At 53.1% G+C, this 24,247-nt stretch overlaps 1 protein-coding gene and 1 pseudogene across 1 annotated transcript in view; one reads left to right on the top strand and one right to left on the bottom strand.

Annotated features, from left to right (window-relative positions):
* Positions 1 to 24,247, bottom strand: part of LOC144273992 (uncharacterized) — a 552,201-nt gene that overhangs the window by 204,651 nt on the left and 323,303 nt on the right. The window lies entirely within an intron of this gene.
* Positions 839 to 6,342, top strand: LOC144275080 (C-type lectin domain family 2 member D-like; annotated as a pseudogene).

Below are 24,247 nucleotides of genomic sequence, written 5' to 3'. Positions count from 1 at the left end.
CCAGTGGGGGGGGGGGGCATCAGCGCACTGTTGCTCCCTGTGCCCCCAACCTTGGGGGCCCCAGGCCGGGCTTCCCACAGGCATCCTCCCCTTCCCTGCGTTCCCAATGAAAAAGGGGGAAGGAAAGGGCCACTCACACAATTTCCCCGCCCCTCCTCCCACCCTGTGGGGGAAGTTTTGGACATGAAGTTTTAATGGTTCTGTCACCCACTGAGTGGGCACTTGGCCTTAGAAAATTACTGAAGTGTGAATCGATAAGTTGATTAAAATTGATTATTTAAATTGAGGCGTTGGACTTGGTGATTTAATTGCCTTGATTTTACTCATTCCATCCTGGTTCTCTCCCCCCGCCCGCCAGCTCCCCACTCCTGTTAGGATTCTCGACTTGCTCTTGATTGCGAGAGGTATGTGTGGGGAGGGAGGGTTTTTCCCTCCTGTCAACCCCAGCTGGGTGCCTGCCACGCGTGGGTGGTGCCTGGCAGGTGGGGTCCTCAGCAGATCAGGTCTCTGAAGCCCTGGGGGATGGAGTGGCCATGGCGTTTAAGGGGGTTCAATCATCATGGCACAGCCTCTGGCTGGGGGTTGGGCTGCTGGGCAGGGAACGAGAAACCACAAATCGCGCCCCTCCCCCCCCGCCCCACTGACCTGTCCTGCTGGGTCCGTCTCGACTTTCAGATCGGCTGGAGAGTCCAGAGCAGGGTGTGGCGGGAAGCAGGGCCAGGACCCCCGCCCCAGCTCGGCTTCGCTGCTGCTGAATCGGACCCAGTCACAGAGAGGAGCCTACCCCAGCCCAGCGCCTCCAGCAGCGTGTGCAGCCCGAGTGTCGCTGAGAGAGACGATGGGGCCAGCAGCTGGACCTGCTGGGAGCGAAGAGCCACTGCAGGAGTGGCCTGTTGAGGGCAATGGAGACCTGGAGACTGGAGGAGAGCCAGGTAATGGGGTGTCGCTGCCTGGGAACAGGCTGGAGAGAGACACTGAGGCTTCCCCACATGGGGCCAGGCTCTCAATGGCAGCAGCCAGTGCCCAGCAACGCCCCGTCTGTGGGTAGCAGGGACTGGATCACCCCCAGGGGCTCTCAGGGCACCGATCCCTGGCTCACAGCTGCTGTCTGGCGCACACAGCGGAGGTCGTGGGACTGTGCAGGGCCCTCCTGGGCTGGGTGTGTCAGACCCCCTGTGACAGCCCTGGCCCATCTCTGCCTGGTTCGTTCTCCCTCCTTCTGCTGTGTCTGGCCAGTGTGAGACCCCAGTGTGCGGGGACAGGGGCACTCGGCAGTGTGGGCCCAGCCAGCGCTCGGCAGGGGGCAGAATGGGGGTGGGGATGGTGGGGGGGCAGTTGGAGCAACTGCCACCAGGACATGCAGGTCCTTATCTCTGTGCCCCTGAGCTCACCAGGCCTCCTGGCGGGGAGGGCACTGGACTGAGGGGAAGGAGGGGCCAGCCCCAGCCTGGCTGGCCCTCCGGGCTCCTCTCCCAGAGCGTCTGAGGGAAGGAGCAATCGACAGAACGGTGCATGCTCGAGTCCAGTGGCTCTCAGCCTTTCCAGAGGACTGTCGCCCTGTCAGGAGGCTGATTTGTCTTGCACTCTCCTAAGTTTCATCTCACTTAAAAACAACTTGCTTCCAAAATCGGACATAGAAATACAAACATGTCACAGCCACTATTCCTGAAAAATTGCTGACTCTCTCATTGTTGCGTATTTAATTATGAAATAGATCAATTGGACTATCAACGCTGTTCCTTTCCGTGTATAGTCTATCAAGCAGTATAAACGAGTCATTGTCTGTAGGAAATTTTAGCTTGTACTGACTTAGTGCTTTTTATGTAGCCTGTCGTAACACAAGGCAAATCTCTCAATGAGTTGATGTGCCCCATGGAAGAGCTCTGCTTACCCCCAGGGGTACATGAACCGGTGGGTGAGAACCACTGTTCTAAGGCAGCTCCAGCCCTGGGGCTGTCGGGGAGACGTGTCCTTGCGGCCCTGCCAGAAGGGTCTTTCTCTTTCAGACCCTCGTCGTAAGTGCAGGAAATGTAACTACAAGACATGTACAATTGTGCTCGCAGTCGCCCTCGCAATCATGTTCTTAGTTCTTATCATTCTCCTGGCAGGTGAGTTCTCGCCCTTCCCTTCCCCCTCTCTGCACATCCCATTCCCCCTGGAGCCACCACACTCAGTCTCTCCTCCTGGCCTGTCTGGCTTCTGCCCCTGGGACAGAGGATTCCTGGGGGATGTTCCTCCAAGACCCTCCTCCTGCTCCCTCGCAGACCCCTGCACCTGGGCACTCTCTGTGTCGGGACTGACATTAGCTCCCTGCAGCCCATCTCTGAGCACTCTGGGTCCAAGTCACTGTTGCCGGGCCCCAGGCACGGTCACTGATACCCGTGCAGAGTGGGGGTGATTGACAGTGCAGGGCAGCAATGAGCTGGGCCCTCTGCCTGTAGCGTGTCGCCCTGAGGTGCCAGCCTGGCCTTCCTGCATCCCCGGGTGGTGCCCAGTGCTGGGCAGGTGCTGGCATGTCACTGAAAGGAGCCGTGGAACGCAGTACGGACACCTCCCTTAACGCAGCGTGAAACCCACCCATTGGTGACCTCGGCAGGGCAGGGTCTTGTCACGCTATTGACGTCCCCGCCTGCACAGACAGCGTGTGCGAGCGCAGATGGCAGCTGCTTATGGTGACCGTGAACCTGGCTGGCTGCGCTGGACAAGCCGGGCAGCGGGCGTTCGGTCTCCTGAAGGGAAGGGAGTTTGTTCCCGTCTTCATCTCAACCTGCCTCTCCAGGGAAGCAAAGCGCAGAGCAGGGGGAGGGGGCAGCAGTCCAGGCTAGCAGAACTCCTTGGGGTACTAGAGCTGGCAAATCATGTTGAAGTTAATCTCCTACCATTAATTATTGCCCCCCTGCTGGCCCCCTGGTAACTGTCCCCTCCCTCTGCAGCTCTCTGCCCACTCCATGTTGTAATGCTGAGCTTGGGCCCAGCTCTCTATCCTGGGCTTCATGGCATGAGCAGTTTGTCAGCTGCATCCCTGTTGAATGCGAACCCAAGAGAGTGAGAGCAGAGTCAGATAACCCCCCTCTGGGGCTGGATTCCCAGAGTCCTCCTGGCTCCCTCACGGCCTTTCAGTACCCACCCTGGTTCGAGGTGTCTCAGAAGCCTGGGGCGCAGGGGCTGATCTCCCCCTGTTCTCCTCGTTGGCAGGTGGCGGGTCTCGCTCACACCACGTGTCGCTGTCTCATTCTCAATGTGGAGACCTAAGTGTCCGTCAGCTGAACCGGGGCCCGTTGCTGGCCCCGCATGCCCAGACGGCTGGATCGGATACCGAGGGAAATGATACTATTTCTCTGAGGCCGAAAGGAACTGGACCTGCAGCCTGACCCACTGCTCTGTGCTCAGCGCCTCCCTGGCTGAGATCAACAGTGAGCAGGAAATGGTGAGAGATGCTCGAATTGCAACGTTCTGGTCTTGGCTCAGCAGCTGCTGCAGGAGAACCTGGGCTCGAGGAGCAGCTCTGAGGAAATGAGCTTCCAGCTTCTGAATGCCAGGCCTTGCTGGCTGGCCCGGGGCACCTCTAGTGTCCGTGTCTGATTGCAGGGATCACTCACTGTCAGCCCTCTCAAAAGGAGACCGCCCCTCTCTCGGGCTAGGCTGCCTTGAGTGTCTTCTGGGTGGCATGGGGCCAAAGGGGTACTGAGATCCCAGATTGATTTGAAGAGCCAGTGCTCTTGGGTAGCCAGATGAGGATGGGGGGGCTCCTCTTAGCCCTAGCCCCTTCTAGCTGAGGATTTGGTGGCTCTTCTCTCATCCCTGGCCCTTCCCAGCATCCCTTATTGAGCTCAGCTGGGCTCTTTCCTTCCCCTTCCCCTTCCCCTGTGATGGGGAGGGGAGCTCAGTTGTTCTGTAAGGCGAGGCTTTGACACAGAATGTGGCCTTCTATGGAGAGGTGTGGGGACAGCTTAGACCCAAGAGCTGCTCCAGCCCTGGGCGGATTGATGTGAGGGGGACCTGGGTTTGGGATGGGAAAGTTAATACTGAATTACCCAGAGCTGGGCAAGAGGGAGGCAAAAATCCCCAGCCGTTCCCTGAAAACAGAGCCCATCAGTGTATCCCTGTGAGTCTCTGGTGCACATAGCCTGTGCTCTGAACCCACCTCTCCCTCTGCTGTTTTTAGACTTTCCTGCTGCGCTATAAAGGCAGATTTGACCACTGGATTGGCCTCCGGAGGGACCCTGGGCAGCTTTGGAAATGGGCCAATGGCACCAAATTCAACAACCTGTAAGTCCTCTGTGAATTCCCTGGGCTTTGGGTCCCTGGTGTCTGAGATACCGAGTTCAGCCGACTCACCAGTCAGTGCTATGTACTCTGCGTATTAGTGATGGGTGGAAGCAAGTGTTGTCTGCTGGGAGACTGGCCAAAGCTTTCAGATCTGTCTGGCTTTAGTGGGGCCATCTGCGTTAAAGACGCCTGATAGTCACAAACGCTGAGTGCCTGGGGCTGCCATGAGAAGGGGGGTACAGTAGAGATGGCCCAGACGACATCCCAAGAGGGATTTCAGTGGGATGTGGGTGTGATCAAATAACCAAACCCCAGCTGAGCCGATAGCAGGGTTTGACCCTGGACCATCAGCACTGAAAGAACGGCAGAGTACGTCACACTGGCCAGGGAGTGGCACTACATGTCCAGGAAAGTATAGAGTAAATTAGAGTAAAAATCTTAAACAAATCCAACTGTATCCTTGCATCTCTAAGAATAGAAATTCCACACTTGAAGAATAAGAATCTAGCAGGAGGAGTATACTACTGACCAGGATGGGGACTGTGAAATTCAGAGATTAGAGAGGCTACAAAAGCAGAAAACCGAATAATAATGGGGGTTTTCAATTATCCCTATATTGTCTGGGAACATGTCCCCTCTGGATGGGATGCAGAGATGCGATTTTTAGACACCATCCGTGATGGCTATTGTGACGCCAATTTACCCAAACTGGGTAAACAGGCATCTCAGTGGGGTGTTAACCCTGAAATCTGCCACCCTGCAGGCGCCCACCCCAGCAGAAGGCTCTGGGTGCATCATTGCCATCCCCTCAGAGCTCGTCTGGGGTGATGCTGGTGGGGGAGCCACCCACAGCCATCTGCTCAGGTGGCTGTGAGCTGGGCTCTCCCTTCTCTGGGACAGATCTCACCCCGAGCCAGAGGCTGGTGGCCTGAGGGCAGGGAGATCCCGGCCTGCCCAAAGAGTAGTGCTGGGCCTCCTCCCAGCCCAGCACATGTCTACTGTGAGTAGCCAGGATGGGACCATGGGGGAGGATTTGCCTCTGGGCCTGGATCCCACCCTGTTCCCAGGTGGGAAGCGCTGGCCTCCAGCTCTCACGGGAAGCTCTGTGTGAGTGGCTGGGGTCACCCCATGGCCGCTGGGTTTGTGCTGCTGGCATTTCACTCCAGCCGCCCCCCGCAATACAGCCTGTCCTGACAGGCCTCTGGCCTGAGAGCTGATGTAAACTGTCCAGGGAGCCCTGGACCCAGCTCTTCTGTGCAGCATTACTCCTGCTCCTCGCCACGCTGAGAGTCACCTGGAACCTGCGCCCAGGGCAGTTTGGGTGGGTTGGTCCTGCAGGGGCCCATCCAGACCCAGCTGGGTGTGCGGGGCTGGGGGAGGGAGTAGGAACTGGGTTAATACCCTCCCAGCATAAATGCTCCATGGAGGTCAGTTGATATGAGAACTTTCCTGGCCTTGCTGCCCCACTGCCCCCTTTCTAGCTGGGGCCTGTGGCAGGTGCAGGAAGGGGAATTGTGAGGGGCTGTGAGTGCAGCAGCTCCCTGCACTGTGCGAGAGCGTCTCTCCCTGCCTGTGACTGATGGGAAATGTCCAACTCCTACCTGACACCAGCTCCCTGGCTTCTCTCTTGCAGGTTTCCAATAGGAGGAGGAGGAGACTGCACGTATCTGAACGATCTGAGTGCGGTCAGCAGCTTGCAATACACCAGTGAGAGACCCTGGATCTGCACCAAACCCAATGCATTTACAGAGGCACAGGAGGCTGCCGTGGTAGGGGGCTCGTAAGGAGAGCACTGTGGAATTAGTCCTGGAAAAGCTGGACTGATCTCTTTACAAGATCACATCTGAGCAATTCCGGAATATCGGGGAATGCTCTGCGCATCACTGGGCAAAGCACTGTGGACTCAGGTGAAAACCAGAGATGCTATTTGCACATCTTGTCCCCCCACCCGTGCCGTCTCTTTTTCTGCCAGTGGAATGGCTCAAATCCAGCCTTTCCTACCCCTCCTCAGCTGGACCAGGAGCTCTGCCTAACTGAGCCAAGGCACCAGCCTCAGCTTTCACTGCCCTGACATTCCCCAACAGAAGCTTTTTATTCTAGAAAATTACCTATGGAATCTTTTAAAAATATTCATCATTCCCATTTTATGGTCTGGAATAGAGCTGAGGGGGGATGTTCTCCATTCCCTCCCCACCCAAGGAACTTTTTAACAAGACTTTATTATGGGTCAGTTTTCGGGGTGTTTTGAAAACCCAGTTGATTTTGAAGTTTGCAGGTTTACACACCAGTTCCTGGTTTTTGTTGCCAGATATTGCTTTGGATGAAAGAATGAACGTTTTAAACTGGTTTTAATTTTCCATTTTTATTTTTTAGAGCGCTGCACCTGCCAAGGGAGTAGGACCCCTGTTACACTCCTCGTGGGATACCTAGGGCCTGGAACGTAGGAGTAAGAGGAGAAATGTCTGTTCTCTCCCTTCCTGGAGCCCAGTGGGTTTGAAAAGGGCAGGGAGGGGGTAGGTGTGACACAGACAGACCAGGTGCCAGGTCATGCCAAAGTCCCCATGTCTGCTATAGATGCTTCTGTTACCTTTTGAAACTTTGTAGCTCAGTTGTGTATGTATGTTCACCTGCTTTAGCCTTGTAAATAATTCTTATTTCCTTTTTAATAAATTGTCATATAATAAGACTGGCTACATGCGCGGTCTTTGGTGTGATGTCTAAGGTGCAGTTCACCTGGGGTGCCTGGGCCTGTGGGACTGGGAGTAACCTGAATACTGTTGTGATTCTGAGTGTAAGAGACCATCTGTCTCTCAAAGGCAGGCTCACCTGGGTTGCGAGACAGATCGGAGTACCCAAGGGGACTGCATGGCTAGGCTGTTAGGATGCCGGAGGAGGTTACCCTGCATGTTTGGTTGGTGAAATCTAGGTCTAGAAGTTTGGATTTGTGCCCTGGTTTCCAGCAGTCTGCCCTGAGGTTGGCGCGCACTCTCTCAAGACACTGCAGACAGCGCTATTGCACGGCCTTGGCTCCAGTTCCCTCCTTGCAGGAGAGAGGAGCTGAGCCTGCCCAGAGATGGAGTTTGGGGGAAAGATGTATGTGACCCAGGGACCCCTTGGTGCCAAGTGGCAGGCAGCACAGAAGGTTTTACAGGAATCCCCTGGGTCCGATCTTTACATCGGTAGTTTTAAACCTTTCCAGATGACTGTACCTCTTGCAGGAGTCTGATTTGTCACCTCACTTAAAAAGTGAAACTCCAGTTTCACCTCACTTAAAAACTACTCACTTACAAAATCAGACATAAAAAATACAGAATCGTCACAGCCACTATTACTGAAAAATGGCTGACGTTCTCATTGTTACCATATCATGAAATAAATCAATGGAAATACGGATATTGTACTTCCATTTCAGTGTATAGGGGATAGAGCAGTGTAAACAAGTCACTATCTGAAATTTTAGTTTGTACTGACTTCGCTAGTGCTTTTTATGTAGCCTGTTTTAAAACTCGGTAAATATCTGGATGAGTTGATGTATCCCCGGGAAGACGTCTGCATACGGCCAGGAGTACATGTTCCCCTGGTTGAGAACCAGTGGTCTACGGAATAGTTCACCAAAGGGGGCAAGCGAGGTCTGTATCAAGGGCCAGTAGCCCAATGGTCACCATAATCGGAGCAAGACCTCTGTGCGGATACTATGTAAGGAGCTGTGTCTTTAGACTGACAATGATGCCCTTAAGGTCTTGGAGTTAAGGCAGGTCACAGGAGGTGACGTACCTCAGATGCTCCTTTCAGACAGGAGGCAACTGAGGTTACCTCCCTGCCTGGCCATCTGTGTATTGTGTGCCTGATGTAGGATGTCTCTTTGCGCACTGAGCCAGGTGCAAAATTAGATGGCAAAATCCACAAAAAAGGGAAATCTACAGGAAGAAACATACAGCAGGGGGCTGTGTGTGTGTGTCCATCTGTGGTGTTTAAGCATAAAGACAAAGGATCGGTCTGATCTCTCTCGGTGCGCAGAGACCTACTGGATCCTTCCCCTCGGAGACAAACTGACCATACACGTGTCTCATGAAAGAAGAGTCCGAGCCTGCCTGGCTGTGAAGTGCTGCAAGGATTTCGGGTGAGCTGTACTTGGATAGACAGGAGAATACCATGTTAGTTCGGTCTAGGCTCTAGAACACATGTTATGACTTTGTTATATGTAACCATTTGTTTCCAACACTTCCACTTGACTCTTGGCTTTGTTGAACTGAGGGGTGATTTCGCTGTGAGCCTATGGCAGCGCTGTGTGTTAAGTGGAGCAGTGATCGGAGCTGGACCTGGTAAGCTGGGGCCGAGGATGTTACTGTTCCTTTGGAAATAGTGAATCTGTGAATCCTGCCAGTGCCCAGGGGACCAGGGACTGTTCGCTCCGGACAGATGCTCAGAGGGCTTGAGGGCAGAGTGGGCCTATTGCTACCCTGCAGTGACAGCAGGCCCAGCAGCGAGTGCGTGTGGCCAGTGGAGTTGGGGAGCTGACCCCTGGCAGGCACAGACAAGGCTCCCTCAGGCAAAGGGCAGGTGGTGGCGAGGTGCCTCCCAGCCCTGGGTACCCTGGGAAGCATTGCAGGGTATTAACTTACTGCAGGTTTTGGGCAGTTAAAAATTACACCCCAAGGCCCCAGCCCAGTGAGGAGGACCGAGGAGAGGAACTGTGACTGCGCGGGGCACCTGAGTCCCAGCACCGCCCAGAGTTCTGCTCTGCCTAAAGCCCCAGTCCCGCCCCGTGAGTAGGGCTTTACCAAATTCATGACCATGAAAAATGCATCACAGCCTGTGAAATCTGGTCTCCCCTGTGAAATCTGGCTCGGCGGGGGAGGGGGGGAATATGTCCCAGTACTGCCCCCCTTACGTCTATGCTGCCTTCAGAGCTGGGCGGCCAGAGAGCAGCAGCTGCTGGTCTGGTGCCCAGCTCTGAAGGCAGCGCTGCTGCCAGCAACAGTACAGACGTGAGGGTGGGAGGTTGGGGGGGGAGGGGCCAACCTTATGGGTGGGTGATGTGGGCAACTGCCCCAAGCGCGGTGGTCAGGAGGGAACCCCGCCACCCGCCAGCTCCAGGCCCTTTTAACCTCTGAGTGCTGGACCCTGAAACGGGGGAGGGGCAGGGCTGGGAGCATCCTGGGCAGGGGCTCCTACCGTGTGCCAGGCTCTAGCTGCAAGTTCGGGCTGGGCTGGGGAGGAACAGGACCTCGTCCCCTGCATGGGCTGCTCCCAGGGCCAGATCAGAGCCACCGCCAGGAACCTCCCCCAGCAGCAGAAAGCTCCATGGCTGCCGGCCGGGAGCCCAGCTCTGAAGGTAGCACCACTGCCAGGAGCAGTGCCGAAGTCAGGGTCGCAATACCGTGACACCCCTCCCCCAATAGCCTTGAGACCCCCACCATGATCCTCTTCTGGGATGGGATCCACACAGTTACAACAGGGTGACGTTTCAGATTGAAATAGCTGAAACTGTAAAATTTAAAAGACTTAAAAATCTCATGACCATGAAATTTACCAAACTGGATGGATGAATTTGGTAGGGCCCTACCCAGGAGACTAAACAGGGGGTACTTCACATTACAGCTACACAAATGTGGATCTTCAGTTGCACTGTTTCTATCACGGCCGCTTCTTTTTGGCAGATCCATTTGAGATCCGCGGCACACGTCTCAGACAGAACCTGGCTGCCTTTTATCCACCCACAGCTGTTCCCATCAGCAGAGCCTGAGAAGTTGCAGAGTGAGAGAGAGTTCGTGTCACTGTGGGTCCCTGTAACAAGGAAAGGCCCAGGGGTGAGTCTTTCCTCCCCCTCCCGTTAATGGGAAGCTGGGCTCTGGTGTTTTCCTTCATCTCCAACTTCCCTGCAGAGCATGAGTCGAGAAGACGTCCCAGGCTGTAAGGTGAGTTAGGGCAGTGGCTCTCAACCTTTCCAGACCACTGCACCCCTTTCAGGAGTCTGATTTGTCTTGCGTACCCCAAGTTTCTCCTGACTTAAAAACGACTTGCTTCGAAAATCAGACGTAAAAATACAAATTTTGCCACAGCCACTATTGCTGAAAAATTGCTGACTCTCATTTGTACCATACAATTATAAAATAAACCCATTGGAAATAAGTATTCATGGAATCATAGAATATCAGGGTTGGAAGGGACCTCAGGAGGTCATCTAGTCCAACCCCCTTCTCAAAAGCAGGACCAATCCCCAATTAAATCATCCCAGCCAGGGCTTTGTCAAGCCTGACCTTAAACTTCTAAGGAAGGAGATTCCACCACCTCCCTAGGCAACACATTCCAGTGTTTCACCACCCTCCTAGTGAAAAAGTTTTTCCTAATATCCAACCTATACCTCCCCCACTGCAACTTGAGACCATTACTCCTTGTCCTGTCCTCTTCTACCACTGAGAATAGTCTAGAACCATCCTCTCTGGAACCACCTCTCAGGTAGTTGAAAGCAGCTATCAAATCCCCCCTCATTCTTCTCTTCTGCAGACTAAACAATCCCAGTTCCCTCAGCCTCTCCTCATAAGTCATGTGTTCCAGACCCCTAATCATTTTTGTTGCCCTTCGCTGGACTCTTTCCAATTTATCCACATCCTTCTTGTAGTGTGGGGCCCAAAACTGGACACAGTACTCCAGATGAGGCCTCACCAATGTCGAATAGAGGGGGACGATCACGTCCCTCGATCTGCTTGCTATGCCCCTACTTATACATCCCAAAATGCCATTGGCCTTCTTGGCAACAAGGGCACACTGCTGATTCATATCCAGCTTCTCGTCCACTGTCACCCCTAGGTCCTTTTCTGCAGAATTGCTGCCTAGCCATTCGGTCCCTAGTCTGTAGCTGTGCATTGGGTTCTTCCATCCTAAGTGCAGGACCCTGCACTTATCCTTATTGAACCTCATCAGATTTCTTTTGGCCCAATCCTCCAATTTGTCTAGGTCCCTCTGTATCCTATCCCTGCCCTCCAGCGTTATCTACCACTCCTCCCAGTTTAGTATCATCTGCAAATTTGCTGAGAGTGCAATCCACACCATCCTCCAGATCATTTATGAAGATATTGAACAAAACCGGCCCCAGGACCGACCCCTGGGGCACTCCACTTGACACCGGCTGCCAACTAGACATGGAGCCATTGATCACTACCCATTGAGCCCGACAATCTAGCCAACTTTCTACCCACCTTATAGTGCATTCATCCAGCCCGTACTTCTTTAACTTGCTGACAAGAATACTGTGGGAGACCGTGTCAAAAGCTTTGCTAAAGTCAAGAAACAATACATCCACTGCTTTCCCTTCATCCACAGAACCAGTAATCTCATCATAGAAGGTGATTAGATTAGTCAGGCATGACCTTCCCTTGGTGAATCCATGCTGACTGTTCCTGATCACTTTCCTCTCCTCTAAGTGCTTCAGGATTGATTCTTTGAGGTCCTGCTCCATGATTTTTCTGGGGATAGAAGTGAGGCTGACTGGCCTGTAGTTCCCAGGATCCTCCTTCTTCTCTTTTTTAAAGATTGGCACTACATTAGACTTTTTCCAGTCATCCGGGACTTCCCCCATTCGCCACAAGTTTTCAAAGATAATTGCCAATGGCTCTGCAATCACAGCCGTCAGTTCCTTTAGCACTCTCGGATGCAACTCGTCCTGCCCCATGGACTTGTGTACGTCCAGCTTTTCTAAATAGTCCCTAACCACCTCTTTCTCCACATGTATTGTACTTACATGTCCGGGTGTAGCATATAGAAGAGTGTAAACAAGTCAGTGTCTGTCTGAAATTTTAGTTTGCACTGACTTCGCTAGTGCTTTTTATGTAGCCCGTTGTAAAACTAGGCCAAGAAGTAGATGAGTTGACATACTCCTGGGAAGAGCTCTGTGTACCCCAGGGATACATGTATCCCTGCTTGAGAACCAGAGAGTTAGGGGGTCTGGAGCAAGGACCATACGAGCCTGAATCTCATGGGGTGGGTGACCTGGTACTTGTTCATTGGAAGCACCACCTTGATCTCCTGCATCTCAGCTTTCCTTTAAAAACAAAGTCTGATGGGTGAGAGAGAACCTGCACCGTGCAACCTGGGTAACGGGACAGCTGCAGGGAGCTGAGGACTTGTCCCGATGAACGGTTAGGGCTGGATTCCCAAAGGGACTTAAAAGGCTAATGGCCACTTCAGGCACCTCTGTCTCTTGGAGTGCGAAGTTCCTTGGAGAATTCCACTGGGTGGGAGGCTCAGCTGTGAAGGGGGGGGGGGGCGGGCGGGCGGGCAGGAGCATCTCCTCAACCCAAGATTGGAATAACTGAAGTAATGTTCCTTTTGCACAGAGCCTCAGCTCTTTGGAACCTCTGCAAACGCTTTAGCCACGTGTTTAACTCCATCAGCAGGAGTAGCCTTGGATCGCAGTGGGAGGGCTCAGGTGCGTAAGTGTTTGCAGGATGGGCGCTCAGGGCAGTCCCTGATGCCAGGGGAAAGGGGATGTGAAGAGCCACTGTCTGGATTTGGGAGCCTGCCTGCACACCGAACTCATTAGGCGCAGGGTGCATGACTGCAAGGTGCTGGGCTGGGGAAAATCAGCCCTGGGTGGTTATTTTGAGTAGAAAACCAGAGCCACTTCTGGGGTCTTTCAGCTTCTAATGCCCTTTCCCTTCTGCAGCTGGATTTCAGCGTATGATAAAATCCCTCTCAATGCCAGGTCAGTGCCATAAATCACTGGACTGGGTGCAGGAATCAGTAGGTGACGTTCTCTGGCCTGGGTTATGCCAGGGCTCAGACTAAATTATTCTTCCCAAAACTTTTAAAAGCTGAGCCCCCTCCTCAAGGCAAAGAAACCAATCGTGCCCCTCACCTGTCAGCAATGTGTTAGCGACCTCACCCCCCATTTTCCTGTCTACATCTTCAAACCCCACCCTTCCCACCATGGCTAGCCCTTCCCCACGCTTCAGGAGACGCTGGAGTAGATGATCCTAACCGTCCCCTCTAACCTTAAGACTTGAGGGATCTCATCCAGGAGCATCTTAAAAATTACAGTTCCCAGACTCTGGAACAGGGGCTGCTTTGCCGGGCTCACCTTTCTCCCTCCGTCACGTTGGCCGATGGGGATAATGAGCCTGGAGATCTCATTCCCACTGCTCTGAGTGGTGACCATGTGCACATGACCCAACTCAGCTCTTACTGTATCCCAGGAATGTCTTCATCTTCTGGGATCCTCATGGCAGCAGTGGGATGATTTAACAGAGTCCCTTAGTCATGGGGCCTTTCTCTCTCTTTTTTTTTTTTTTGTTTCAGAGCCAGCGTCCTGGAATCGTCTCATGGTGCGTGCAGTGGTGGCAGTGGTGGGGGTGCTAGTCTCACTATACCGATGTGGGTTTTGGAAAGGTAGAGGGAAAGCGTTTGCCTACTCACGACTCATCTTCAGGAAGCTGCTGACTCATCCCTCCCAGCAGCCTGGAAGTCCGCAGGATTCTCAGGAATCTGAGCTCCCCGCAGTGTGTGACAGGGACGAGTCCCAGGCCCAGGGAACCAGAAACAGGAATCGAGACCCAGCCCTGGAGAATGGGGAAGGAGACCTGCTAATGGTGGACAGACGCTTCACCCAGGAACCCAGAGGAAGGGATCCATTAGGTGGGGACACGGGTGTGGCCCAGGAAACTGGAGTAGCATTGCCAATTCTCCAGGATGACTGGGAGTCTGCAGGAATTAAAGATTAATTTTTAATTAAAGGTTATGTCTTGCGATAAAATCTTCAGGAATACGTCCAATTAAAATTGGCAACCCTAAACCGGAGTGGGGCGAGGGACCCATTAAATGGAGACAGACTTGGGCTGGGAAACCAGCTAGAAGAGCTGATCACTCTTACGATGCCCCTCAATGGTGGGGATTAGACTCAGCAAAACTTTTCATCTAAACCTTTTTTAGGTGAAAAATGCCAATTCAGCAGTTTGCGAATTCATGTCTGGTCTGCTGAATTGTTCACATCCAGCCCTTCCCCCCAGTTCTTAAAAAGTCGAAGCATTTCGTTTAGACACTTTCCAAACAAACCATTTTGATTTTTCAGCTTGAAACAATTTTTTGTTTAAAAATGTCCTTCAGTTTTATTTTAAAAATTCAAAAAGTTACAACCCTTGAAATGTTCCTGGGTCTTTTTTTTTTTTTTTAAAGCTTTTCGGTTCATCAAAAACTTGGAAAAATTTTAGTTTTGTTCACCCTGTTCTAGGGGCGGGTGAGGATTTTAGTGGTTATATTGTCGGTCTCTGAGTCTCCTTGTTGCTCAAAGTTTTCTTACTGTAACAAATGTATTTGGAATGAGGGCAGGATGGGCAAAAGCTTCCTAAAAGTGGGGGGGCTGTTGGCAGCCAAACTGTGGCCCAGTCCCTGTGCCACCCCTTCTCCTCGAGGTCCTGCCCCCTCAAACTGCCCCTTTCCCTGATGCCCCCCCCCACGCCGTCTTTCTCCCTGAGCTCCCACTTCACGCTGCCTCTTGCCCCCAAAACACGCCCCCCTCTGCTCCTTTCTCTCCCCCGTCATCCAGTCGCTCACACTTATGGACAGTAAAAAGTGGTGGGCCCTGGTCTCCCCCGGATGAGAATGGGAGAGGATGAAGAACTCCTTTCAAATATAACTCCCCCCCACCTCAAAAAAGCACAATTCACCAGCAACAGCAAAACATGCACCTAACCAACCCGGGCCAGTCACACTGTGTTGTGTGTGACATTCCCGTCCTGGGGCGGTTTATGTCTTTGAGAATGTGAACCCTGCAGACCTGGGTGTTTCTCTACGTAATGTGACCTCAGTGCTCCTGATGAGAGCCATTGTTTGTAAATGTTTCAGTAGCAGACATAGTTATCATTCATGGAGAGACAGACATTTATTCATAATTAGAACTGGTCAAAAATAGTGGGGGTGGGGAGGGTCATGAAAATTGAAGAAGAAACCACTCCCCCCCCCCCCCCCGAAATTCTTCAAACTTATTTGCAAATGTTTTTAATGATCAAATTTTTGTTTAGTTTTGGTGGGAAAAACTCCACGTTCTCTCTCAAGTGGGCAGAGAAATCCAAAATGTTGTTTTTAAACGGGAACTTTTTTCAAATGATCAATGTAATCCCAAGTGGCATTTCTAGTTCAAAGGTTGCATTGTGAGTGTAAAACCATTTTGAACCAGCTCTATTACTGTATAACAAGATGAGTTTATTTGTCATGCTGCATTGTTTGGGCCAAGTTGCAAGTGGTATTTCAGTTTTTGCACCGCTCTTCTCTTCTTGCGTCTGCCCCTCTCATAAGCTGTGGCCTTAATCTCGGCCCTGGAAACACTTACGTGCATGTTTAACTTTAATGACTGCTGTGAATAATTCCATTTCAATGGGACAACTCTGAGGTTGAGTTTATGCTACGGCCCTATATCAGTGTAACTACGTCATTTATTTAATTTTCTTTCTTTTATTTGTGAAAGTTCTTGAGAGCTTAAAGCAGGTAAAATACATGAACAGGTTGGGACAGTCCAAGTTTGTCAGTGCAAAGTGACAGCAGAGATGTGGTATCTGCTAGTTTTCCATAAGTCTCTCAGGGGTACCCAGGATAACTTTGGGGATCTCTGTCTTGCATCTGGAATGTTCCCTGAAAGTGTCCAAACAGCTCAGAGATACAGAACCATTCCCTGGATCCATTCTTATAGCTGTCTTCCCCGGAAAGCAGTCTAGCAAGTGTTCCTGTCAGCTCATTGCTATGTTATCTGCCAAAACACTAGAGGTTTCAGGTGCCTAAATAGCCCCTGGAATCATGGTGAAATTATTCTCCCCCCCAACCACCAAAATTTGAAACGGTGCCCTGAGTGCACGGTACCCTACCGTGCTCCCCTATAGGAGCTGCATTAACAGGCAACTCTGCAAGTTCTCTGCATGCCTCTGCAAGTGACCTCCATGCCTCTCCATTTCCTTGGCCACATGTATCCAGTCCCCATGCTGGTGGCTAATCCAGAAAAAGGGGGAAAAAGCTCACCACTGCGACCACCTGAGGGATGTGTTGGGCTGAGATCAGCTGGTCAAAGCAGGCAATAGGGACAGAATCGGAGACTTGAAGCTCTTCAAGTGACCTCTGACCTTTCCAGACCTGCCCTTCAATCAGACACAGCCATTGTCAAGTTGAATGTGATAGTAACTAGACCCATTTTAAACCCTTCACCACACAAGACAAAGCCCGTAGGATTCATCATGAACTATTTATTTCTCCTCCCCTGGATTCCTGCAGCCACCAGCCACCTTGCAGCTTTCCCTCATCTCTCCCAGGCTGGGCTCACTTGATAGCAGGAGCTCAGCGGAGGGTCCAGCTTTGCTTTTTCGCTTCCATTCTTCACCTCTTTGGGTGGCTGCATTTGCAGCTGAGCAGCCTGATGGAAACACTGAGTCCTCTGTCTCGGCAGGCAGGCCCAGCCACGAAAGCCAAAGACTCCCTGAGAACAGGGGGAGGTTCGCCTGAACTCTCAGGAGTGGAGGCTTGGTCCATAGGGTAGGGTTACCATATTTGAACTTTCCAAAAAGAGGACACTCCGGGGGGGGAGCGGGGGGAGTTGTAGCCCTGCCCCCTATCTACTCTCTCCCACTTCCTGCCTCCTGACTGCCCCACACAGAACTGCTAACCCATCCAACCCCTGCTGCTCCTTGTCCCCTGATCGCTCCCCCCAGGACCCCGCCCTCTGTCTAAGCCTTCCTTCTCCCTGTCTCCAACTACCTCCTCCTTAGACCCCCCACCCTAACTGCCCCCCTAGAACTTACCCCCGTACCTGTCCCCTGACTGCCCCTCCCCCTATCCGCACCCCCGCCCCCTGACAGACCCCCAGGTCTCCCACACCTATCCAACCACTCCCTGTCCCCTGACTGCCCCCGCAGAATCCCCGACCATCTAACCCCCCCTACACCCTGCCCCTGACTTTGCCCCCGAACTTCCGCCCCATTCAACCTCCCCGCTCCCTGTCCCTTGTCTCCCCTGACCCCTCTCCATATACCCACCCCCTGACAGGCTCCCTCCACAACCCCTGACCCATCCAACCCCTCCTGCTCCCTCAGGGAACCGACTCCCTCAGGGAACGGATGGCCAGGATCCCCTGGGGGACTAACTTGAAGGGGAAAGGAGTCCAGGAGAGCTGGCTGTATTTCAAGGAATCCCTGTTGAGGTTACAGGGACAAACCATCCCGATGAGTCGAAAGAATAGTAAATATGGCAGGCGACCGGCTTGGCTTAACGGTGAAATCCTAGCGGATCTTAAACATAAAAAAGAAGCTTACAAGAAGTGGAAGGTTGGACATATGACCAGGGAAGAGTATAAAAATATTGCTCGGGCATGTAGGAATGAAATCAGGAGGGCCAAATCGCACCTGGAGCTGCAGCTAGCGAGAGATGTCAAGAGTAACAAGAAGGGTTTCTTCAGGTATGTTGGCAACAAGAAGAAAGCCAAGGAAAGTGTGGGCCCCTTACTGAATGAGGGAGGCAACCTAGTGACAGAGGATGTGGAAAAAGCTAATGTACTCAATGCTTTTTTTGCCTCTGTTTTCACTAACAAGGTCAGCTCCCAGACTGCTGCGCTGGGCATCACAAAATGGGGAAGAGATGGCCAGCCCTCTGTGGAGATAGAGGTGGTTAGGGACTATTTAGAAAAGCTGGACGTGCACAAGTCCATGGGGCCGGACGAGTTGCATCCGAGAGTGCTGAAGGAATTGGCGGCTGTGATTGCAGAGCCATTGGCCATTATCTTTGAAAACTCGTGGCGAACCGGGGAAGTCCCGGATGACTGGAAAAAGGCTAATGTAGTGCCAATCTTTAAAAAAGGGAAGAAGGAGGATCCTGGGAACTACAGGCCAGTCAGCCTCACCTCAGTCCCTGGAAAAATCATGGAGCAGGTCCTCAAAGAATCAATCTTGAAGTACTTGCATGAGAGGAAAGTGATCAGGAACAACCAGCATGGATTCACCAAGGGAAGGTCATGCCTGACTAATCTAATCGCCTTTTATCATGAGATTACTGGTTCTGTGGATGAAGGGAAAGCAGTGGATGTATTGTTTCTTGACTTTAGCAAAGCTTTTGACACGGTCTCCCACAGTATTCTTGTCAGCAAGTTAAGGAAGTATGGGCTGGATGAATGCACTATAGGGTGGGTAGAAAGCTGGCTAGATTGTCGGGCTCAACGGGTAGTGATCAATGGCTCCATGTCTAGTTGGCAGCCGGTGTCAAGTAGAGTGCCCCAGGGGTCGGTCCTGGGGCCGGTTTTGTTCAATATCTTCATAAATGATCTGGAGGATGGTGTGGATTGCACTCTCAGCAAATTTGTGGACGATACTAAACTGGGAGGAGTGGTAGATACGCTGGAGGGAAGGGATAGGATACAGAAGGACCTAGACAAATTGGAGGATTGGGCCAAAAGAAATCTGATGAGGTTCAATAAGGATAAGTGCAGGGTCCTGCACTTAGGACGGAAGAATCCAATGCACCGCTACAGACTAGGGACCGAATGGCTAGGCAGCAGTTCTGCGGAAAAGGACCTAGGGGTGACAGTGGACGAGAAGCTGGATATGAGTCAGCAGTGTGCCCTTGTTGCCAAGAAGGCCAATGGCATTTTGGGATGTATACGTAGGGGCATAGCGAGCAGATCGAGGGACGTGATCGTCCCCCTCTATTCGACATTGGTGAGGCCTCATCTGGAGTACTGTGTCCAGTTTTGGGCCCCACACTACAAGAAGGATGTGGATAAATTGGAGAGAGTCCAGCGAAGGACAACAAAAATGATTAGGGGTCTAGAACACATGGAGAGGCTGAGGGAGCTGGGATTGTTTAGCCTGCAGAAGAGAAGAATGAGGGGGGATTTGATAGCTGCTTTCAACTACCTGAAAGGGGGTTCCAAAGAGGATGGCTCTAGACTGTTCTCAATGGTAGCAGATGACAGAACGAGGAGTAATGGCCTCAAGTTGCAGTGGGGGAGGTTTAGATTGGATATTAGCAAAAACTTTTTCACTAAGAGGGTGGTGAAACACTGGAATGCGTTGCCTAGGGAGGTGGTGGAATCTCCTTCCTTGGAAGTTTTTAAGGTCAGGCTTGACAAAGCCCTGGCTGGGATGATTTAACTGGGAATTGGTCCTGCTTCGAGCAGGGGGTTGGACTAGATGACCTTCAGGGGTCCCTTCCAACCCTGATATTCTATGATTCTATGATTCTATGCTCACTGTCCCCTGACTGTCCCTTGGGACCCCATGCCCCTTCTCCAGCCCCCTGGCCCCCTTACCCTGCTGCTCAGATCAGTGTGTCTGGGGTGCGGAGCCAGACAGTGTCGCTCTCCCCCGCAGAGCACACAGGTCCCCACCCCCTGCCCCCAGAGTGCTGCATTGGGAGGGAAATCCCGGCCCTTTGGAGAGTTTTACAAAATCCTCCCGGAGGGCGATTTAAAACGCCAAAAGCCGGACATGTCCGGGAAAATCCGGACGCATGGTAACCCGACCACAGGCGACTCCAGGATCTGCAGCTGCTGCCACCTCTATGGTGATTCCTCCAACTCATCACCAACCAGCTCTTCCCCATTCTGCCAGCCGGCCCCACGGTCTGACCATGCAGGAGAACAGAAACCCTTTGGGACAGCAGGCGAGTCTCCTTAATGCCGCACTCTTTGCATGGCTTCCCGTGGTCACCGGGAAACACGACTGCCCTGCCCCCAGGAGGATCTCAAGGAGCTGCCGGCGCAGTCACTGGGCACCCACTCGTAATGATCTCGGGCAGTGGCATTGCAGAGGGAGCTGAGCAGACCGTCCCTTCCGTGACTTCCTGAATTGCTGCCAGGACTGATTCTCCTCTGCGCTAGGGAGAGTCCCAGAGGAAAAGCAGCTGTGGTAGGGGAGGGGGCAAGACAAGCTCTCCCCCTGAGCCCTTGACTAGCAGGCAAGCAGGACTCTGGGAGCCAGGGATCGGTGTGTCTTGCTGGGAGAGCAGAGCTGGAGAGCAGAAAAGGGCACTGGAGGAATTGTAGAAAAGTCAGTGTCATGGCCGAGTCATGGGCAGCCAGATCTAGTGGTCAGAGGCAGAGTCCACACTCACGAGACAGGAGTCGAGAGTCAGCTGGGTCAGGACACTGGAAGAGCAGAAGCAAAAGACCAAATTGTGTTCAGCACCTCAAGTCAGGTGAGTCACCCCGAGTCCGGATGCCAGGAAATCAAGCCTGGGGAGTGGAAGCAGGAACAGCTAACACACGGTCCAGAGGGGACGGGTGGGAGCTCGGGTGTTCAGACAGCTTCTTGTTCCTGCTGCTGGTTTAAGGAGGTCCTGGGGGCCGATTAGCTGCTCTGGGACTCTGCCAACAGAGCCTCAAACTGTGTCTGGGCTTCGTCAGTCCTAGGTAAGCAGTTTTTCGTAGGCTTCCAGGTGGCATGCTGGAGGGTGGCTGCTCCCAGGAACCCTGCAGACCCGGGTTAATGAGCCATGGGTCATGACAGTGACTGATCTCTCCCCGCTCAAACCTCCTGCACGAAACAGTCTCCAGGGTCCCGGACGCATCCTCTGAGAATAAAAAACCACAGTCATGAGGACAAATAGGCGATGGAACAGGAGCCCCCTCTTCGTTGCAACAACCCCAAGTGCCCAGAAGAGTGGACGGTTCTTACCTCCAGCACATGCCTGGGATCTTCCATCTAAGCCTCACTGGGACCCCTGTTGCTTGGTCTGACGGGATGAGATCATCTGTCCCCACTGCTCCCTGCATTGGCTGGCTGCAGCACACATCTGTGTAAGCGGCTGGGCCAGAGAGATGTTACAGTCAGGGTCCAGGCAGCCCAGAAGGAGAACAGAAGGTCTGAAACCAGAAGAAGAAGCAATCAAATCCGCGGATTCGACAGAGAAGTTTTGTACCCTACAGGGACATCAAAGAAGGTGTGTTAGGAAAGCTGAGATGTTAGTCTGGAAACTGCTAAGGCAAAGATTGTGACTTGTTAACGTTCAGTTTAAGTCACTACAAAGTGTGTTTTGTTTGTCTGTTTGAAATTTGTCTTTTTCTCTTGCTTAGTTTCATTTAAATTTCTTCTTTGTTACTGTGCTTCCCAAAGCACCTCAGCGTTGTGTGTTCGAGTGAAGTGTGAGTCTCCAGCCTACCCAACAGGCTGAGCTGTGCCCTGTCTCTCTGAAGGTAGCGAATAATTTCTGAGCGGTGCTGGGCCCAGAGTCCAAGGGCAGTTCACCAGACATCTCCTGAGAAGCCCAAAGAGACCAAAGGAGCAGGAGAGATTCAGGCCCCACTGATCCATGGGAACTTCCCCCAGAAGAGGCTACACAGGGCTCCAGACACAGCCAGCAGGATCCCTCCCACAAGCTGGGCCATGTCCTTCCCCTCCCAGCCCCACAGCTTCCTCCCCACCCCAGCCTCAGGAACCCCTCCCACCTCCCTGCTCTCCCCACCCATTCTCCAATACCAGGCTGTTTCCAGAATGGAAGCAGGTGCGTACCAGAGTTCACTCACCGCTAGATGCTGGCCAGGCCTCGTGTCACCGCTTTCTAGCTGGGCTAGCAACCCCGCTGATACTCACTCTTGCAGTTTGTTGGCTGAGAACTCAAGCCTCCAACCAGGTGACTGGCCTTTACTCCACTCCTTCCTGGGTCGTGCTCCTTCCAAACAAAGTCCAAAAATGTCTTGAACAGAAACAAGGCCTTCCACCCTCGTGGGGAGTTCTTCCTCCGCCTGATTTCGGCTCGGCCTGCCCTTCTTGGGTTTCTATGGTCTTCTGTGTCCCCTTCCTTACGGATGGTGAGAGAACCCAGTCCTACCCTGGACTCCAGGTTTTGGCCCAAGGCCGTCGACTGAACAGCTCGCTCTGCTTCTGGACTTTTGATGCTGTTTTCCCTTGTTTCCTCTCAGGTGGGGCTCACTTGGTCATCAATTTGGCCTAGCCCCAGGCTAGGCAGCCATAGGCCAAGCCACCCTGTTAGATACCCTCCTCCTTCAAATCCGGTCCAGCCCGGCTGACAGGTTTGCTGAGGGGATGGTGAAACCCCATTGCTGATCAGAAGGAGGTCAGAGTCTGTTCTCTAGGAGCTGAAGGTCCGTTTGTCCTGCTGTGGGAAGTGGAGCTGGAGAGCGGACAAGTTAGGTGAAAGAGACTGCATGATGGAGTTGGCGACTGAGGGAAGGGAGCCTCCTCCCAGAAACGTTCCCAGGAGAACAGGTTTGAGGAGTTCTCTGGGGAGTCTCTTGCTAGGAAAAAAACAAGGGTGGCACATTGATGGAGATGTCTCTGTCCCAGGGATGGGGGAAGCTCCCAGCCAGGCTAGGCAGCAAGGATCCCATTTCTGCCCCAAGAAACCAATATGCCCAAAGTAGTCAATGGCTCTTACCTCCATGAGGGAGTGGGGTCTTCCCTCTCAGCCTCTTTGAGAACTACCACTGCTTGGTTTCCTCGGACAAGGGACCTGCCCTCACTGCTCCCTGAGGTGGTTCAGCTTCTGACTGCAGCCATCTGGGAGGCTGTCACACACCCCAGGGCCTAGAAGACGTGGGGGGAGGAGGCTCATCTTTATGACAGACTCTGAGAGCCCAAAGAAGAATAAAGGGCAGGAGACGAAGCTAGCCCTGAGCCTCTCTCCCATCCTCACCTCCGCAAATGTGGAGCTTTCTGAGCTTCAGTTGGGCAGACAGTCTGTAGCCCTGACACAAAGGTCCTTCTGCGCCATATGGGGCAGGAAGATCTCTGCCTGGGAGAACGGGGAATGGGATGGGGGTGAGATCAAGGAAAGAGGGGAGGGGTATGAGTGGGAGGGAAAGAGCTCCTGCCCAGATGGAGGAATTTGGGAGGCCAAGGGAAGGACCCGGCTCCACCGAGAGGGCAGAGAATTTCTGTGAGTGCCAGGGGCCTCCATTTCCGCTTCCACTAGCCCCCCATTTACAGTGAGACAGAGCAGTACCTGCAGCAGAGAGCGGGACTTGCTGAACAGGGAGGGGAACCTTTAAGAGCATCAGAAGAGCCACAGCCCTTGCAGCGCCTCGGGCATCTGGTGCAAGTGCCTGATGATGTGAAGCTGGCCCATGACCTTGGCTGTGACATCCTCGTGCTGCAGGGGAACGAGAACATGTCAGAGACTGAGACACTGCCCAGGAATCAGGGAGGATTAAGGGCACCTAGAACTAGCACCATCATTTCCACCCAGCAACTGCTCATGTCTTAGTGGTGGATTCACCCTCCCGACCCCCAGGATGGAGGTTTGCTGTCCTCTCTAGTGACCTCCAGTGCCAACCCCCCTCCTTGTCGGGTGGGCTCCTGCCACCTCCCCATCAGTGCCCCTGACAGCTGTTCCACCTCCAACCCAGCTGGGGACACCGCTCAAGTTCGTAGAACCCTCTCCTCCACCCCTACTTCCATCCCCACCCAGGTAGGGCAGGGAGGGGGCTCTAGCAGGGTGGCGGGGGGCAGGAGGGATTCTGGCAGCAGTGAAGTGGGATGGGGAGAGGTTGAGACTTTTCCCCAAGTCACCCTAGTGACAAAAGCTGAAGCCACAGAATGGCAGCCCTGGTGAACGAGGCAGGTCAGCAGCCCCTGCTGACTGAATCCCCCCAATCTCTCGAGAGCGGGTCCAGCCCTACCAGCAGCAACACCAGCTTCCCACGCCCATGTGCCTCAGCCCTTCCTGCTCGGTCGCCATCATCAGTCAGTCCTTGGCCTCCCAGGCTGCCGGGGAAGGGAGCAACTCTCGATGGTGGCTCAGGTGACATGGACACTAGGCTATGGGGAAATGGGGCAGCTCTGTGGGGCAGGAAAGGTTCCCAGAGGGCTCTTAGGGGACTCTCCTGTCCTTTCCAGGAGTGATAGCAGAGCACCACATCCTAAGAAGAGAAGTCCATGAAGTCCAGAAGTCCCCACTAGGCTCCTTGCCACCAGGCCAGCGAAAGGCGATAGGATGGGAATGAGGCCCTGGCTCCCACCCCAAGCTCCTGAGTCGATTGCAGCTGCTTACCGTG

The sequence above is a fragment of the Eretmochelys imbricata genome, chromosome 14 (genome assembly GCF_965152235.1).
Source record: "Eretmochelys imbricata isolate rEreImb1 chromosome 14, rEreImb1.hap1, whole genome shotgun sequence".
Classification (NCBI taxonomy): domain Eukaryota; kingdom Metazoa; phylum Chordata; order Testudines; family Cheloniidae; genus Eretmochelys; species Eretmochelys imbricata.
The sequence above is the reverse complement of the archived record's forward strand: the minus strand, read 5'-3'. Positions and strand labels throughout refer to the sequence as shown.